Here is a 20,507-nt window from a genome sequence, read left to right on the forward strand (position 1 = left end):
TTCATCTCCCTTTTTTACATTTTTAGCCATTTACTCTTCCACTTGCACTTTCGCCAGATGTGTCTCTCTCATTGCTTCTTTCAGTTTCACCTAGGTAGTCCTTTCTGTTCTCCTCTTCTTGAGTTTTTTTATATTTCACGAAAGTCAACTCTTTTGCCTTTATTTTCTCTGCTATTAGAACTATATTGGTTTCCTTCTGTTATTTTATGTATTTTCTTCACATAAAGGTCAGTAGCCATTTTTATTGCTCCTTTCAGCTCAGACCACTGCTTTTCCACTTCCCTTATGTCCTCCCATCCTAACAGCTCTTTCTTCAGGTACTCTCCCATTTTACTAAAGTCCGTACTTTTGAAATCTAGGACTTTGAGTTTTGTATGGCCACCCTCCACTTTAGCTGTTATATCAAACCAAACCATTCGAGGATTGCAACTTCCCAGGTGGGCACCCATTCAAACTTTAGAGATACTCTCCCCATTTGTGAGGACCAGATCCAGCATAGCTTTTTCCCTCGCGGGTTCTGTCACCATTTGTCTGAGCAGAGCCTCTTGAAAGGCATCCACAATCTCCCTACTTCTTTCAGATTCCACGTGTAAGAGACTTGGCAGAAGGGCTCCGAGGTAAAATAACATTATTCGCCGATGACACCAAACTAAGCAATGTAGTGGCCAAGAGTACAACAGACAAAAATTCAATGCCCGACAACATGATGCACGACCTACTACTACTGGAACGCTGGTCTAGGTCCTGGCAACTCAGCTTCAATGCCAAAAAATGCAAAGTCATGCACCTGGGCAGCCAAAATCCATGCAGGACTTACACCCTAAATGGCGAGATTCTAACAAGAACTGAAGCAGAACGTGACCTAGGGGTGATCGTCAGTGAGGACATAAAGGCTGCCAATCAAGTGGAGCAAGCTTCCTCCAAAGCAAGGCAAATCATAGGTTGCATACGCAGGAGTTTCGTCAGCCGTAAGCCTGAAGTCATCATGCCATTGTATAGATCTATGGTGAGACCACACCTGGAGTACTGTGTGCAATTCTGGAGGCCGCATTACCGAAAGGATGTGCTGAGACTAGAGTCGGTCCAGAGAATGGCCACCCGGATGATCGCGGGTCTCAAGGATCTCCTGTATGAGGAAAGGCTGGATAAATTACAGCTCTACTCACTCGAGGAACGCAGCACATATGTGCCCACAGATTTCTACTCCCCAGATGCATCAGTCTGCACTTCTTTGCATTGAATTTTAGTTATCAGATGTGAGACCATTCTTCTAACTTTTGCAGATCCTTTATCATGTTTTCCACTCCCTCTGGGGTGTCCACTCTATTACAAATCATGGTATCATCTGCAAAAAAGGCAAACCTTACCTTCTAACCCTTTGGCAATATTGCTCACAAACATATTGAACAGAATCAGCTCCAGTACCAATCCCTAAGGCACTCCACTACTTACCTTTTCTTCTTGATTACAAGCCATCTATTGAAGTTCTCATTATTTTGTACTCTTTCATTTCCCTTTCCGTAAATAGGCAGTATTTCTATAAAAAAAACAACAAAAACTAGTCTTTACTAAAGGTTTTAACCCCTCGCTAGCAACCTTTCCTTATGACCTTGAATAAGTTATCTTATCTCATGTTGCTAAGATAGCTACATAGATTGTAACCATTTTGGAGAAACAATGGTATAAGCCACTTTGTACATTGTTTGGAAAGGTGGGTATAAATCCAAATGATCATTTCAGCAGGTAAATTTAAATTTAAAAAAATGTTAAAACATTAGTTTTGTAAGATGAAATAAGATGGTTGATGCTTTTAATATGAATTGGTAATTTTGATGTTTTTTGACATGTTTTGCTTTGGTCATTTTTTAAAAAAATGATGCATGTTTGGTTGTAATCTGCCTTGTCTAAAGGCGGAATATAAATAATAAAACTATAAACTATAATCAAAGCATTGAGCATTGAGATTAAGCAGCAAATTTCTGCATCTCAATGGCCACAAATTTGGTCTTGGAGAATAAGATGTACGATGTCGGCATCTATGAGACAAACATGGTTTTTTCTTCTCCATAGAGCTTTTTGGACCCCTGTTAGATTGCAAAAGTTGAATAGTTCTTTGTCTAATAGATGTTGGCATTGTAATCTTGAGGTAGGGACTTTGGATCATCTTTTTTTTATTGTCCCTATATTTTGGCCTTTTGGAAGTCAATCTAGGTTCAAATAAATTGTTTATTGGAAAATCATGTAGCGTTATCTTATGATACTGTGATATTTGGCATGTCTATGAGAAAAAAGAGTCAGATATCATCATGTAACAATAAACTTTTATTGATTATGACAGGAGTTGCCATTCAACATATTACTAATAACTGGAAAGACCACAGCAGACTTAGTTTCAATTTTTGGTGGAACTCATTATGTCATCTGTATAAAATGGAAAGATTAATAGCGGTACAAAATGGAAATTATAGAAACTTTATTAAAATATGGGAGCCATTAGCATTGTTTTGTCATGATTAAATACCATGTTTTTCTGTGAATGATGCACCATTTTATAGTAGAATGGGGGTGGGAGGGTATTGGAGAGTTATATGGAAAATTAATATTAGGGTGGGAGGGAAGGGGGGAGGAGGGATTATTATTTTATGTAAAGACATTACTGATAAGATTTTCAAGTGATTTGTTAATTGTTGCTATGATTATTGTACACTTGTTGAAAGATGAAAAAATGAATAAAGAATTAAAAAAAAAAAAAAAACCTATAAACTATAAAACTATGACTTCTTTCTGTTCAAGCACTGTTCTAGCAACAATCTTTAAAGAAAAAATGTTTTCCTAATACAAATCCCTTAGGATAAAATGTAAGTGTTCCTTAGCCAAAAAAAACAATAGCACCCACCTCCCCCAAAAAAGCAAAAAAACAAAACAAGTTTCAATAAAACATGAAACAGTCTCCAATGTAAGTCACCAATGTAAATAGATTACTTAGGGGGTCTTTTAATAAGGCGTGCTAGCCGATTTAGTGCACGCTAAATGCTAATGCGCCCATTATATTCAATGGACGCGTTAACATTTAGCGTGCACAAATATTTAGCGCATGCTAAATTGGCTAGCGCACCTTAGTAAAAGTCCCCCTTAGTTTCATCTACAGTGCACATAGGTCATAAAATAGCACAGGTAAGCCGAAATTCTACATCCTCACAGCTCCTCAAAGTAATTCTTTCTCCCCTAGCGAGGCACATACCAGTCCTACAGTGCTTTTGGTTTGTGCAATTTATTTCTGATTTCATGACTATTCACAGCTAGTTGGGGTCAGAAAAAAGAACCCATTGAAACTTGAATGTTCAGGCTTCATTTCAATATAGTTATGGTTTCAAGTTTATTCAGATTTGATATACTGCTCATCAAATGTGGTTTAAAAGAAAAATAATATAAATACAGGGAATTAAAAAAAGACAATTGACAAGATACATAAGGAAAGTGTGTGTGTGGGGGGGGGGGGAGAAATACAATATTTAAAGTAAAGAATATGAAGGTAAAGCAGAAAAGGGTAAAGGGTATAATTGAAAATTATCCAATCACTGTCCCATTCTTAATTGGTATAAAGAAAGTATAGAATGGTGAAGAAAGCCATTTATTCTCATATATTGTACACATCTTTAAATAGGAAGGTTTTAAGGTGAGATTTAAACCTATCTAAGAAACTATTTACCGTAAATGGGGGTGTTTCATGCTTCCGGTAGAGCTTGTGGCAATTTTGTTACACAAGCAGTTTTAGTTTATTTAAAGATAATTGTGCTGAATCTTGAACACAATAATACATTTTAAGACAGTCAGCTGCTACTTTTTAACCAGGTGCTTTTGAACTCAAAGGGCCCCTTGAATTGATCATGAGGGTTTTTTTTAAATAGCTCCTTTAATATTTGATTGAAGTGTTGTTTTAGAATTGTTGCACTTTATGGAACAAAAACAAGTCGATGACCTCGTCAACAAAAGAATGCTGTAGATAAGCGACTCTTCTTTAAATCAACATTCAAGCATTGTGTACTAGAAGGCAGATAAGCTGGCATTGTCTAGACATGAGGTAATTGAGGTATAGCACTTATATTTAGAAGATGGCTTTTAAGTGGCTTTCAACTGCTATATACTTAAAAGTACCCTAAAAATAATTCTCCTACCAGTTACAAGTAACATTCATTGAGAGGGGAAAAGAAGAATAAAAAATAGTAAAAAACAAAAACATTAATTGAAACATTATTTGGATCCTCAGTGTGAAGTCTTAAGTTATCGAGAGCTAATGCCACAAGAGAACACACCTCAAATGCTTATCTATAGTCCAGACACCAGAGGCTGCCTTCCTTTTGCCAACTTATACCACACACCATCATCATTTCTCACTAGTGTGTATTGTGTATACACATGACACCCAAAAAGTAGTGATAAAATTAAAGTGAAAACCAAAATTATATATCCCCTTAAAGTAAATGTTCACTTCACAAAATACGGTAATCATAAATCATGTGCCTTACATAAATAGAGCCAAGATCTTCCTTGAAAAAATGAGAATAATAAAGCCCATGACAGCTCAAAATAAAGTGTCTTTCGTCTCTATGTCAGACTCTTGAAACAACTCTTTACAGGTATGTTCTACTGAGGTCAGTTTCAGAGAATGCTGCCTTCTTCAGGAACTCCTGTAGTTTGTAGCCAATGCCATCTTACTCATGGGGATCACCAACTCAAACACAGTGGTTGCAATCCTCGAGATTAAGACAACATTGGCTAAAAACTACAAGGAATATAAATGAGATCGATTTGCATACCCCGCCTCAATTACATGTACATCTAACTCATGCATGTTCATTCTGGATATCCTGAAAGTCTAAAGCAGGAGTGCCAACTTGCGGCCCCATGAAGTATTTTGTGCAGCCCCGGTCGAGGGTAATGCAGTGTTTTCCTCTGCTGCCCCTGGGTTTTTACCATCCTGCTGGCTCCCTCCTCTGTCTTGCTGCAGCGTTTGTGCGGCCCCAGAAAATTTTTTTTCGCCCAATGCGGCCCAGGGAAGCCAAAAGGTTGGACACCCCTGGTCTAAAGGCATTAGGTGTGCCCTGAGGACTGGATTGGGAATGGCCTAAATAAGGATGCCTAAAGTTAAGGATGTCTACTGGTGCCTAAGCACAGTTTAGGCATCACTAGGTGTGATTCTGTTAACGATGTCTAAGCGTGATTGACACATCTAGGCACCTACAAATATAAATGTTGTTAACAAAATTTGGCCCTAATTGTATTCAGTTACTACATAATATCTGAAAAGTGCTTTAAAAATAATTTTGTGTGCTCATAGTGTAAACAGGACCACCACAAACTCATAGGATTTTCTGTGTCTCCAATGGTGCTTTTTAATCTAATCTAGTCTTTGGTTTATATACCAGGTCATCTCTCATCGGACTTTGACTCGGTTTACAAATAATTTACAATTAGTCAGGAGACTAGAGTATACATAAATGATGTAGAATAGAGTAGAGTGTTTAAATTAGAAACTATCATATAATAGAATTTACGTTGCTATCGATTAGTGGATTCTGCAGGTAAACTTTTTAAATATTGTGAAAAAAGCAAAGTTTTTAAGGTTTTCCAAAATAATTGTAGTTGGCCTATCGTTCTAATACGACCCGGTAGTCCATTCCAAATCTCTACCAACTTGAAAGTATAGGGCTGACAAAATTTCCCAGTTGATTTAATTTCCTTGAGAGAGGGAAATTATAACTTATACTTCTGTGTGTTCCTCACATAGCAGGATCTGTATGCATTCCAACATACAGGAATCCAAGGGTCAAATATTCCATAAAGAAGTTTTAAAATGATGCTTGCGCATTTAAATTGGATCCTATAACAGACAGGTAACCAATGAAGCTTTCTCAGCAAAGGAGAAACATGATCAAACTTTTGTTTCCCAAAATTGAGTTTCGCCGCCGTATTTTGTAACAACTGAAGACATTGCAAACTGCCTTGTTTGATACCCAGATACACAGAATTACAGTAGTCTAATTGAGCAAGCACAGTGGACTGAACCAACAATGAGAAATGCTCCTGATAGAAAAATGGTCTAACTTTTTCAGCAAGTGCAGACTGAAGAAGCACTTTCTCACTAGCAAATTTATCTGCTCATAAAATGAAAGGGAGGAGTCCAAGATGATACCCAGAACTCTGGAAGAGAACTCAATGTGTAGCGTGATGGTCCCAACATGAACCATGTTTCGCACATTGCTGCCTTAGAGAACCCAAAATGTATTAGTGTTTAGAAAAAAATACTTATTGTACCAGTCCCTGTGAACATGACTTACAACTTTCAGTGATTATATTAAAATATTTAGTTTTATGTTTTGCAAATCATATACTCCAGGTAAAAATATATGATATGACTCAGAATTTTAGAAGTACTTAAAACATGAAGCATGCCAAAAAATGGGGAGTAAAAGCATTCATGTCTTTATAAAATAGGCACCCCAAACCATCCCAAAAGAGCACAAATACTCATGCCCAAATACTCATGCCCAATTCATGTATTCCCATTGCACAATTTTATAAAAAAAACTTTTCTGTATATATAACAGGCTTTAGACATGGAAAGCTTTAATCAAATTATTCAAGCATATCTGTTATGACTATCCTGAAAATCAAATGGGTTACTTTGGTCAGGGCTGAGAACCACTAGGTAGTCTTTGTTTAGTTATATGTTTTATGTGCTAGTATTATATTTTATTATTTATATTCCGCCTTTAAACAAGGCAGATTACAACCAAATATGCACAATTAAAAATAACAAAACAACCATGTCAAAAAACACCAAAATTGCCAATTCATATAAAAGGCATCAACCATCATACTTCATCTTACAAAACAGATGACGCTTTAACAATTTTTTAAAATTTACACAAACCTTTTTATTGCTTGATGTATTCTGGCAGCCTGTTCCACTCAGCAGGTCCCGAACATAGGAAAGTACTAGATCTCATAGTCTGAAGTCGTAATTTCTTATGAGTTAGAACAACCAAATGACAATGTGTAGCAGATTGCAATGGTCGAAAGCGTACATAGGGCATCACACAATCCTGTAGGTATTTTGGTGATAAATGATGTATACTTGTTGGTGATAAACCAACAATAACAACTTATACTTCACTCTGTAGTCCATGGTCAGCCAATACAATGAAATGAAACATGAAGTAACATGTTCATACTTCCCAATTCGAATCAAAGTTCAAATAATGGAATTTGATGTGCTAGTCAGAGACGTATTAAGGGGTGGGCGGGGGGGGAGGATTCCGTCCCCGGTACCTTCTTGGTGGGATCACCGGCACCTCTCCTTCTTTCCGACCCCTTGCCATGCATGCGCCTTCCCTTCCCTCCAACACCCCAGACACCAAGCACCCCCCATGTTCCGATCTCCCCAACCCCTCCCACAAAATCCTGGTGGTCTAGTAGACTGGGGGGGAGGTTGGATCAGTTAGAAAGTTCTGTCGATGTTTCTCCAATAAAAACATCTCATTTTTTTTAATTTCTATGTGTTAACCTTTAAAGTAGATTAAATCAGCAAGGATATGCTGTCTCAGATCTGTAACATATCTTTTTAAGTTTGTCTGCAACGAAACATAAATCATTTGAAAGACTGGAGATGCTGATTGCAAAACTGCTGTCTGTGTTCAGGCAAAACTAATGGTAAGAAAGCAGCCAACGTAGTTAATAAGGCAAGTGATATGAACCACAGAAATGTACTTAACACATGGCAGCTCTCAGAGAGAGAAAGGGAGAGAGCATAGGGCAATAAGGTGCATCAAACCAGATCTGATAGGCATGTGGCATTTGTCTAGAGTTTCACACCTGTCTTCACCACAGGCTGTCGCTCAGACATTGTACAATGGCAGCATCAGTTTGAGAATCTTCAAGAAGTGGATGCTGACAGTGCAGTGCTAACTGCTTGCATGGCTGCCTTCCAGAAGGTATCCATATTATATGCAAAGCACACATTAACCAATTTGAATTTAAGGCACAACATGAGAGAATAACATTGTTTCTGTATCTTAGGGCTGGTTTTGAAAAATAAAGCATTTTTTCTTAGTTACCTTAGATATCTCACTTACTTTCAGTACTATAGACAATGAAATATTAACTAATCGTCTATAGTCCATGGCTTGCATGGTCTAATTATAGACTAAGGTAGTTTTATTCATTCTTATCAGGCAGAAAATTTTGTGTAGTAAAAGATTCTATAAAATCATAGATATTGATTATTCTACTGGAGTCAAACAAGGATCTTCTTTATCAGCCATATTATTCAATATCTTCTCATTAACTTTATACAGACTACTCATTTGCCTGATTTTACAATTCAGACTTTATGCTGATCACATTCAAATTTTACTCAACATTGATAACATAGAAACATGACGGCAGATAAAGGCAAGATGGCCCATCTAGTCTGTCCATCTGCAGTAACCATTAGCTCTTTCTCTCTGAGAAAGAGCTAATGGTTACTGCAGATGGACAGACTATCCCAGGCTCTCTTGAATTCAGACACAGTTTCTGTCTCCACCACCTCTTCCGGAAGACTTTTCCATGCACCAACCACCTTTTTTGTAAAAAATTTTCTCCTTAGATTACTCCAGAGCCTATCACCTCTTAACTTCATGTAGAGTTTCCTTTCAAATGAAAGAGGCTCGACTCATGCGCATTTACATTATGTAGGTATTTAAACATCTCTATTTTATCTCCCCTCTCCCGCCTTTCCCTGAGGCTATTCCCCCTTGTATCCTGGATACAGAAGGAGCCTAAGGGAGTCCCTGATTCGTTCAGATGCCTAAGACCCTACCCAAGGGCCTGCATTGCAGATGGCGGAGGAGCAGGAGGGACTGACTGAGCACCCCTCCTGCTCCTAACTAAAGGTACCAGGGAGGAGGGGGGCTGAGGGAAGAGGGGGGGGGTGCAAACTTGATAGTGAATCAATCACTGTTGGAGAATCAGCCAACAGCGACTAACTCACTATCTTTAGTGAATCTAGCCCTAAGTAATAGTGTTTCTGTTATCTCTGCAAGTGATTCTGTTAGAGATTCCTAACACTTAATCGATACATCTAGACGTCTGCATTGTAGGTGTCTATAAATGTAGGTGTTATTAAAAGAATCTGACCTTACATGTCAATAAGAGTAGCAATCAACCCATCCCCCATTCCCCAAGCCTCAATCCTTCTACCACTATGCCAGATTTATACCCTCAATGCATGCTGATAAAAATCTCATTCATTGGTCTTCAATATCACTCATTGGGGTGGTAAATCTCACTCTTTGATCTGGATCACCCTTGGCATCTCTGATAAAATAAATGTTCTATGGGACCCCCGGGATATGAAATTGCTAATGGACTGTCCCAACCTGAACCAAGGATCTCCCCCCCCCCCTTTCCCCACATGGAACAGCTCTAAGATTCAAAAATCTTGTTAGCTTCCATGTCCATAAAGTGAGCTCAGCCTACCTGTCCTCACTCTGCTGTTGTTGAATATAGTGGGATACATAAAACAAGTAACTTTATCGACCTCCCTTCCTCCCTAGCAATTTATGTTCTAGTTAGAAGGAACTTTGCTCCCAATCACAACATAAATCTTTAAACATTTAAACTATGTTTTTTTTTTAACTGAAATGTATTTTTATAGTGGTGGTAGGTCCTACACTGATGTCCTTTATTAACCCACTATGGCTGTAAAGTGTAAAATGACTGAGGTATTCTCTGTTGAGCTACAATACACTAATAAATAACTGCAATGTTTTCACATTATTGTATAGTAGCAATAGCAATTATGGTGGATAATGCATTTGATATCACCTGTCTGTAGTACAACTAAAGTAGTTTACATCTTATATACAGGTACTTTTGGGCTAGTTGCCACCTCACTCATTTAAGGAGAGTGTCTATACCTAACAAGAGCTCAAGAGAGGAGAGGCTGATAGGACCTAAGAAAGGGGGGGAGGCAGTGACATGGTAGTGAGCGTGATGCAATAATGTATGAAGAGGTATAGACTATTTCAAACAAAATATAAATTATGTTCATTATAAAACAACCCTTTTTGTATCATCTTCCTTCTACCTTAATTGTATACCATCAAACTAAAAAAAAAAAAAAAGATCACTTGGGTGGTGAATTTTTAGCAACTTTAAACGCTCAATGGTTACCAGTCTGATTTACTAGCATACCTTTTTTGGAATCAAATTAGTTTCAAGAGGATTTGGCACACAGACTTGGGAACAGAATTTCTGCCAATTAAAATCATGAGCAATAGTGGAGCCGCCCACGGCTAGCAGCACAGCAAAGAAGATGCATTGAACTCCCATCCCGTGTACCCTGCGGAACCCTGAATTCAGAGAGACGTAGGCAGTCAATGATAAACATCAGATATGGAGGAGGCACCTAGAGCCAGCTGCAATTAAAGCATGCAGAAGGCAAGCTGTACAGAGTATGCAGTGTATATACAGGATTATGATATGAGAGTGAGTAGGAGGTGTGGGGGAGGAGGATTGGGAATAAGAGAGAATCAGAAGCACGACATAGGCTACCATCTGTGCGACATTATAACCTAACGTTCTAAGAAAAAAAAAAAGAATGGAATGTGGCAGGAAGGAGGCATACATGCAGGAGAGAAAAAGGCAGATGGACAGACAGGTGAATAAAGAGGAATGGATCCCTAACACCGAGGGAATTAGGAGCAGTTCCCCTTAGATGGAGAAGATTTTTGTGAATTGCTTTCTAAGGATAAGGCATGAATAAATGGCATCTCACTGGTCCTCAGAGAACAACTGCTCACTGCAGGGCTCCAGCACGGGCAGAAGAGTGACATGTAATGTTATGGGATTAGTCATGGAAACACATATATTTCTAGGAATCTAATAGAAAAATGCATGCTTGCATATTGAGCACACAAAGGGGATGAATGGAGACAAGTGTGAAACCTGCAAGCAGCAGTTTCAACTGTCAGGATTCCTCTTTATAATCAATCCCCTTCTGCCTGGCTCCTCCAATAATATCATAATCCACTCCCTCCTGTGATGCCCTCTAAGATGATTTTCATACACTGTCTTGCCTGATGCAATCCTGGATTACCAATATCTTTATTCAGCGCAGTTATTTGGTGCCAGGAAAGATTATTTGTGCTGTTAAATTCCATATACAGTATGTTCTTTATCAAGTCCTGCATGAGATGTCAACACCTGATGCCCAGCAGGGCTTTATATAAAGTGCAGTTTGACAATTACCCTGTTTCAGGACTGCTCTGGGTAAATGTACCAATCATCGCTCTGTTCTGACAGGCACAGTACGACCTCTGAAGAATTCAATGAGCAGGGAGCATGTTCTTTCACAAACTGAAAGAGATTTCAATTGTTTTGTGGAGCAACATTAAAAATTATATGAAGGCATTCCTAGGCAAGAAACAATATTATTATACTGATGTCAATGTTTATATCAATGACCTGGAAAACGGAACATCCAGTGAGATCATCAAGTTTGCAGACAACACAAAACTCTGCCGGGCAATCAGATCGCAGGAGGACAGTGAGGAACTCCAGAGCGATTTGTGTCGGTTAGAAAAATGGGCGGAGAAATGGCAGATGAAGTTCAACGTGGAGAAATGCAAGGTAATGCATTTAGGCAGTAAAAATAAGGAATACGAGTACAGAATGTCAGGTGCAACTCTGGGAAAAAGTGAACAAGAAAGGGATCTGGGTGTACTGATAGATAGGACCCTGAAGCCGTCGGCACAATGCGCGGCAGCGGCAAATAAGGCAAATAGAATGTTGGGCATGATAAAGAAAGGAATTTCGAGTAGATCGGAGAAAGTTATAATGCCGCTTTATAGGGCAATGGTCAGACCCCACTTGGAATACTGCGTCCAACATTGGTCTCCCTACCTAAAGAAGGATATAAAACTGCTGGAGAGGGTGCAGAGACGAGCAACTAAACTAGTGAAGGGTATGGAGAAACTGGAATATGAGGATCGACTTAAAACACTGGGATTGTTCTCCCTTGAGAAAAGGAGACTGCGTGGGGATATGATCGAGACCTTCAAAATACTGAAAGGAATCGACAAAATAGAGCAGAAAAGATTATTTACATTGTCCAATTTGACACGGACAAGAGGACATGAAATGAAGCTAAGGGGGGGCAAGTTCAGGACTAATATCAGGAAGTTCTGCTTCACACAGAGAGTGGTTGACATCTGGAATACTCTCCCAGGGGAGATTATTGCGGAATCGACAGTCCTAGGCTTCAAAAGCAAACTAGATGCATATCTCCTTGAGAGAGGCATATAAAGATATGGTTGGCTATAAAATAAGCCAGGTGTATACCTAGCAGGGCCTCCGCGTGTGCGGATTGCCGGACTTGATGGACCGAAGGTCTGATCCGGAGATAGCGCTTCTTATGTTCTTATGTTCTTATGTCATTAGAAGATATTATTATTCAAAGTTGCACATTCCTAATTTGTTTTTCAGCCATCGCTGTATTTGATATTCTTTATTTTCAGCTCCTCGTTGTTTTGTATTTTGCTCCCCTGGATTATGCAGCCTTTCCCCTCTTAATAAAGGTCACACATAATCATTCAGCTTATAAGAACATAAAAACAGAAGAATAGCCATACTGAGTCAGAACAATGGTCCATGTAGCCCAGTAGCCTGTTTCCTCAGTGGCTAATTCAGGTCACAAGTACCTAGCCTAGTGCTGCCTAATTCACGATTCAAATTGATTCATTCATTCAGTTTGATTGAATCAATTTGAATCGATATGTTTTGAGAAAAAAAAAAATTAACTCACTGATTCAGGCCTGCTCTTGGGCTTTCCCTCTGCTGGAGTCCTTCCTTCTGATGTAACTTCCTGTTTCGTGAAACAGAAAGTTACATCATAAGGAAGGATTTTGGCAGAGGGAAAGCCCACGAGCAGGCTTGTGCTGATTGAGGGTAAGGGCTGAGAACCTATGGTACTGTATGTGCTACTTCCGCCAACGGACCAATGCTGCTTTCGTACCCACACAGGGTAGAGGACACTGTTGCCGCTGCTGAATTTATATCCACATGTGGGGAGAGGGTGTTGCTGCCACCAATAGACCTAGAGGGAGATGGAAGCTAGAGGGAAGTCCTGCAAGGGAAAAAGAATGCTGAATCTGTAGTGGGTAGGAGGGGGGGTTTGACTGGTTGAGGCTGGAGCTGGTGGGCCATAAGGGGTAGAGGGGCTGGCGGTTGCTAGCCACATGGGGTGGGGTGGTTAAAAGGAAGGAAATAGAAAGAGGGTGCTGGCTACATGGGTTAGGGCAGTGGTGGTGCTGGTGGCTGGAGGTAAGGGAATAGAGAAAGGGTGCTGGCCACATGGGGTGGGGGTGGGGCTGGAGGGAAGGGAAAGGAAGAGAGTGAGGTTGCTAGCTACATGGGATGGGGTAGCTGGAAAGAAGGGGGGAGAGATGGGGTAGGGTAGAGATGGTACTGGTGGCTGGAGGGAAGGGAAGGGAAGAGAGAAAGGCTGCTGGCGGGAAGGGAAGAGAGAGAGGGTACTGCTCCCTCACAAACTTCCAGGGATAACTGGGGGCAGAGGAGGACATGAGAAGGGGGGACAGGCAGAAATTTCTTTCTTTAAGATTAGAACCTTGGGAGGTATTGGACCTACAGAGAGGAGGAGAGAGAAAGGCAGGGAAGGTACAGAGATGGAAGATGTATGGTAAGCAAGGAAAAAAAAGAAAATGTCAACTGGGCAGGAAACCCTAGTGAGCAAATTAATAGAAAGCAAACAGAAGCCAGAGCCTGAAACCAGCATGATTTGAAACATAAAATAACCTGACAACAAAAAGTAGAAAAAAAAATAATTTATTTTTTATTTTGTGATTACAAAACATTGCATTTGAAATGTGTTCCTGCCAGAGCTGATGTTAGAAAGTGAGTGCAAGCTAGGACCTAACTGTGTTTGTTTTGTTTACACTTGATAGTGCCGGAGAGGGCAAAAGGGGAGTTGGAGAGGGCAAAAGGGGGTTTGGTGGGTGAAGAACCTGAAAAATAAACCTGCCAGCTAATTTTAAAAATATATCATAGAAAGTGAATGGAATCATATCGAATCAAAATATTTATTCAATTGGTAAAAACGAATCGAAAATTATTTTCCAGAATCAGACAGTTCTAACCTGGCAAAAACCCAATAGTAGCATTCTTTTAGTACTGTATAGGTGTTTTAAACTTGCCCTGTAATGTGCTAATTGGCATCTATATGGCAATTTACCCTATACAAGACCTTATGGACCAAATTTCTTCTTCATTTGAAATTTGAAACAATTATTTTTTCTGTGAATTCAGTGCTCGCAAAAATCACTGAAATAATTTCACAGAAAAAAGCATTCTTTTTATCCACTATGCAACAAATTTTATGTTTTTTTGTTCCTGGGTAATACCATATATAGTATACTCTAATATAAATCAAGTTTCAAGTTCAAGTTTCAAGTTTATTAGGATTTTATATACCGCCTATCAAGGTTATCTAAGCGGTTTTTACAATCAGGTACTCAAGCATTTTCCCTATCTGTCCCGGTGGGCTCACAATCTATCTAACGTACCTGGGGCTATGGAGGATTAAGTGACTTGCCCAGGGTCACAAGGAGCAGCGCGGGGTTTGAACCCACAACCCCAGGGTGCCGAGGTAACCTTTTTTCCCCCCCCCCAAAAAAGGAGGAAAAAAGGATGGCTCAAATATAAACAAGGGGGAGGTATTAATATTCAAGTGCAGTACTCTGCCCTGCTAGGCTCTATACCCATCCCCTCACTCCCTGTCTTTCCAGGCTCTGCACCCTGTTCCCCTTCCTCTCTGCTCTGCCAGGCTCTGCATCCAGCCCCCCTCCCTCTCACACTCCCATGCCCTGCCGATCTCTGCACCCATCCCCACTCCATCGCTACCCTGACAGGTTCTGTACTCTGTTCCCCCTCCCTCCCAATACCTTACAGGCCTCTACCAGGCCTGCTGTAAGACCTAGTGGGCCAGGACAAGAGGGATCCTTCCCGTCTCCTGCTCCAATCATCTTTAACAGTTTTTATCTTCCTTCCACTACCCGTCCCCCAATGTACCTTTTATATCCCTGGTTGTCCAGCGATGGGCGGGGACAGGAGGGATCACTCCCGCCTCCTGTCCCGGTTGACTCTAAAAAGTTTTACCTCCCTCCCCCGCATACCTTTCGAATCCCTGGTGGTCCAGCGGTGAACCATGACAGGAGCAACCTTCCTTTGCTCCTGCCTGTGCAGAGCCACTAGCTGATTGCTTGATGCAAGTTCTAAAGAAAAGACTGAAAAGGTTGGGGCTCTTCAGCTTGGAAAAGAGACAGTTAAGGGGGGATTTTGTTGAGGTCTACAAAATCCTGAGTGGCATAGAACGGGTAAGAGTGAATCGATTTTTCACCCTTTCAAAAAGATAATGAAGGGAATTGACTTAGTAGAGAAAGAGAGATTGTTCACCCTCTCCAAGGTGGAGAGAACGAAAGGGCACTCTCTAAAGTTAAAAGGGGATAGATTCCGTACAAACGTAAGGAAGTTCTTCTTCACCCAGAGAGTGGTAGAAATCTGGGACGTTCTTCCAGAGGCTGTTATAGGGGAAAGCACCCTCCAGGGATTCAAGACAAGGTTAGACAAGTTCCTGCTGAACCAGAACGTATGCAGGTAAGGCTAGATTCAAATAGGGCACTGATCTTTGACCTAAGGGCTGTCACGTGAGTGGACTGCTGGGCACGATGGACCACTGGTCTGACCCAGCTGCAGCAATTCTTATGTTCTTATGTACAAAAAACAGGGAATACTCAATGAAATTACATAGAAATACTTGTTTTAAAAGTTGGAGAAAATATTGTAAATAAGGAAAAGTTATCTTTTGTCCTGGGGGGAGGAAGATTGCTGTTGCTGGAACCCCGAGGAAGGCACAGGGGAGCCCCATCTCGCTGGTTGCTGGCATGGGAGAAGACTGGCAACAGAGAAAGAAAGCAGCTGGCGTTCCCCATGAATTCAGAAGAGCCGTTGATGCATGTTGTGGCTGCACTCCAGGTCATGAAAAGGGGCAGGCACAGCAGGAGAAAGAGCCACAGCACAGGAGAATACGTGGCAGAAAAGAGAACTGGCCAGCTGAGCCCCGCGATCCTTGGCTGCACTCCGAGCCATAAAAAGGTAGGACCAAGCAGACACTACTTTATTTCAGCTGACAACCTATCTTCGCTTTTACCATCACCTTCATTGCTAATGTGATCTCGCAGCTGTCAACCATACAAGCTTGACTGCCTACAGGAGATATGCTTCTTATCCTTTTTGCTATTAGCTGGGGATTGCAACCTTCCAATTAGGATACAAGTAAAGGGGAAGGCTAGGAACATCTGGATGAACTGAAGAACAATGAGTTTTCAGAAGTCGCAGAATCCGTAGCAGAGCAGAATTTGAATTGGTTACTTTGGATACCCTCTGTGGACTTAGACCTGGTTTTAGATGGCCTAAATCACAACGTCCAAGTTCCGTCTTGGCAGTGTTGTAAAACTTTCGGTTATACATGCAGTACGACTAAGTCTTGGACGGCCCCCGTCCCGCCCAAATCCTACCCTTGATACTCCTCCTGAAAAGCCCCTTTTAGCTCTGGTCGTACAGCAGCACTGTGAAGGCCTAGGTTGTTTTTCAATACATCTAAAACCCAGTTCGATTATCGGCACTTGGACGACTTGTCTCACTGATCGTCCAAGTGCCGATTTAGGCCAGCTTTTATATGTTTTTCTGTTTCGATTATGAGCCCCGTAGTGTATTGCATTGGCCACTGATACATTGACCAAATCATCTCCAGCTTACATTACCTAGGATACTCTGTGGTGAAAGAGCACTCTGGTTAATATGGAGCCTATATTTTTGGTATAGGATTGCCCTTGACCAGAATGTTGTCCATTTCATAACAAATCTAAATCCCTCTTCCCTGCATCGTTGTCTCATGGCCCACTGAAACTTTGACCTGACGAAAGGAAAGGGGAGTGGTATTTCATATGCCATCTTTCTGTTATAATCAAAGCAAATTGCATATTATATACATGCATGTATTTTGTGCCTGAGGTAATGGAATGTTAATTGACCAGAGTTCCATTGAGATATGCTGGAAATCGAACCAAACTCCTTGGTTGATATAGTGTATCTAGATTTTCAGAAAGCTTTTGATAAAGTTTGATAAAGTTCCTTATATTTCCCCTTATAGTCACCATATTGAAATATTAAAAACTGGGATAGCATCTCAGAAACAACATTCTACTGACACTTTGTGAAGTAATATGACTGTCCAAGGTAGTAATGTAATGTAATGTAATTTATTTCTTATATACCGCTACATCCGTTAGGTTCTAAGCGGTTTACAGAAAATATACATTAAGATTAGAAATAAGAAAGGTACAGTACTTGAAAAATTCCCTTACTGTCCCGAAGGCTCACAATCTAACTAAAGTACCTGGAGGGTAATAGAGGAGTGAAAAATAGAGTTAGAGGAAAAATAAAAATAAAATAAACATTTTAACAAGACAGCATTGATCTAAATACTTTGGAAGGTAGAAGAGAGGAGAGAAAGGAATAGAAGCAGAAGGGGGAGCCGTTGAACAGTAGAATTCTGGAGAAATTTAAATGATAGAAATAGAACAAAACAAAGACAAAAGGCAAAACAATAGATAAGATAAGTAATTCTCAAACATGCTCCCCTGATAGTTAGAATTTCATCTTTCTACCGAAAAGTCTAAATACAGGTTCCAGAACCTCCCTCTGCCCTTCCAATTTTACTGGTACCCACATGTTCCAAAGCAGTTCTTCCCCAGCATTATCTTAAATCCTACCTAGGTTACGTGTGAGGTCTGCCACCTTCACAACAGACACCAAGTTACTGCTAGATGAGTGAAATTTATGAAAGCTTGAGATGATGGCGGAGTCCAAAAAGTGTTGTCACACCCAAAATAGATTATGAGCAGGGTAAGGAATTGTAACCTTTTTTTATTATCCTGAATCATAGGTCAATTTTTCACTCAACACACTCTACCTCTTCCCAGTAATCAGTCTGAACTTAAACATTTATCAGTTGTATATAATAACAAGTTATGCATAATTTAGGGCGCTTTTTTTCTAATTTTGTGGACATCAATTTAGAAGAAAGAAAAAACAGGAAATGATCCCAAGCTGTGTTAACGTTCTTTTGCATTCAATAAATCTGCAAATTACAATTCTTGGCAGATTGATCAGGTGGGATTTTATTCCATCTTAAAAGCTAATAGGAATGAAGAAAAGCTCTCAGAATTTTTTTTTTTAAATATAGTTTTAAGAAAAATAATTTTCAATTGGAATAAAAATTCAGTACAAATGGAAGCTCAGGGCACTTAAGTTTCTTAAGATATCAATTTGCCTGCTTCTTAGCTATAATTGCTTCTGACTAACTAGTAGAAAGTTTGTACTGCACCCTGCCTTCACTCCCCGGCCCTTCACAGTGTTCTGGATAACTTTGGCTGATTCTGTTGTTTGCTCGTCTCTGAAGATTTTGTTTATACTGAATACTAAAAATGTGACTTTTTCATGTTTGTACTCCCTATTGTTACATGAGTTTCCATTACTGCACTTTTCATGACAAAGGGACAAGTTTAAAACAAAACATCCAAAACCATGACCTAATAGGTGTACGTTCTGGGGGTAACCCTGAGGTCAGTATTCAGTGGAAATTAGCTGGGGAGGAACAGCTTCTGCCCAGTTAACTTTTGCTGGCTGGGTCAGCAGCACCTAAGCAGATAGTACTAATGAAAGTCATATATGACAGTCACAGTTTGTGCCGGGATGGTGCAGGAATGAAGCATAGGCAGAGCCAGAAGTTATCTGGGCACTGTCCTAACCTGTATAAACAGCTATCTGTGTAATGGCTCTGAATATTGGTGGTACCCAGATAACTTCAGTTGGATGCCCAAGACCCAGACACAGTTCAGACGCCTGCATGAGACCACATAGACATGTAAATGGCTCTTATGAAATACCAACTGGAGTAACCTAAAAGGCTCAAACATATGTAATGTTTGGCGTTAATAAAACATTTAATTAAAAACTACTAACTGGCATAAAAGCATATACTTTGACATGATGACATGTCCTTTGCCAGTAGGCATGTCCAGGGGTGAAGTATAGACTTTGCTGACTAGAAATAAGGCTTTCAAATAGACTGGGCTAATTGGTCAAACTCTGGGGTCCAGGATCAGGGTTAAATTGAAGGGAGACAATTAGTAAGCTAGGATGGCTAGCAAAATATAACTGCTGCTTTAATTTGTCCAACCACCCTCCTTGCCCATTTGCAAATGCCCATAGCCATCCCTCCTCAGGTCTAGGACGATTCATCACGGCCAATTTAGCATGGCTGTTTCATTGCTGAATCGGCCATGATGAATCATCCACAGCAATACCTGACCTCTTGTGGGGGGGCATGACTTCCCACACACACCCAAAGTAGGAGCACCCCCTCACACACATACCCCCACCCCTCAAGGTAGGAGTGCCCCTCTCCCAGTCCCGCATACCTCTTGAAAAGTTCACCCATGCGAGCAGCATCTTCCACTTCCTACTCGTACCAACTGTCAGCCTAGCTATCGCTACCGTTCAGCATTTTCAGTTGGCATTACTTATGTCAGCGAAGGCCTATGGGAAATTATATCAATCTGACTCTGGCATGGGAATGCAGATAGACCCTGAGGGCAGGGAAACTGTTTTAAGTAGCCCTGATTGAATCATGACTAGCTAAAAGGTGTTAATGTCTGATTAAGAGGGTGCTTAGGACAATGGGTCCAGGTGCACAGATAACTTAATCAGAAACTATTGTCAGAGACAGACTGGAAATACATATATGCCCATAGCCTATTCTTCAGCTGTTTACTAAGGAGGGGAAGATTTAACTTCTATTGAAGCTCAATAGTTTTCTATTCAGAATAAGATTCCAAGGTATAAAAGCCTCCTCTCTGCAACACACATCTATCTCTTTCTATCTAGCAATCTCTTGGCTCTCCCTCTCTCTGTTTATCCTTCCCTTTATCTATGGAACACGAAGCTTAGACCATCCCCCTTTTCTCTCTCTCTCTGGCTCTTCCTAGAACTGCAAGCTTCTATGTCTCTCTTTGTTTCTGGACTATGTAAGGCAGGGAAACTGCTTTGCTCTCTATTTAATTGTAATGCTTAATTGTAATGCTTATAAATATTGCTTTTCTGTAAGCCTATTTCTATAATATATTCTTTATGCAATCACCTCTGGCTGTGCCTATTATTTGATTCTACTTCCTGGTGAAACTTCAGTGAGGGAACTGAATCTGGGACCAGCGTTTGTCACTATGCCTTTCACTTAACCCCTACCACCATACATTGGGGGGGCCACTAACAAAACTGACACCAACCTCGGCTCCCCTCTGATGTCATGTCCTGGTCCTGCGACT

Source organism: Geotrypetes seraphini, chromosome 1 (assembly GCF_902459505.1).
Source record: "Geotrypetes seraphini chromosome 1, aGeoSer1.1, whole genome shotgun sequence".
NCBI lineage: Eukaryota > Metazoa > Chordata > Amphibia > Gymnophiona > Dermophiidae > Geotrypetes > Geotrypetes seraphini.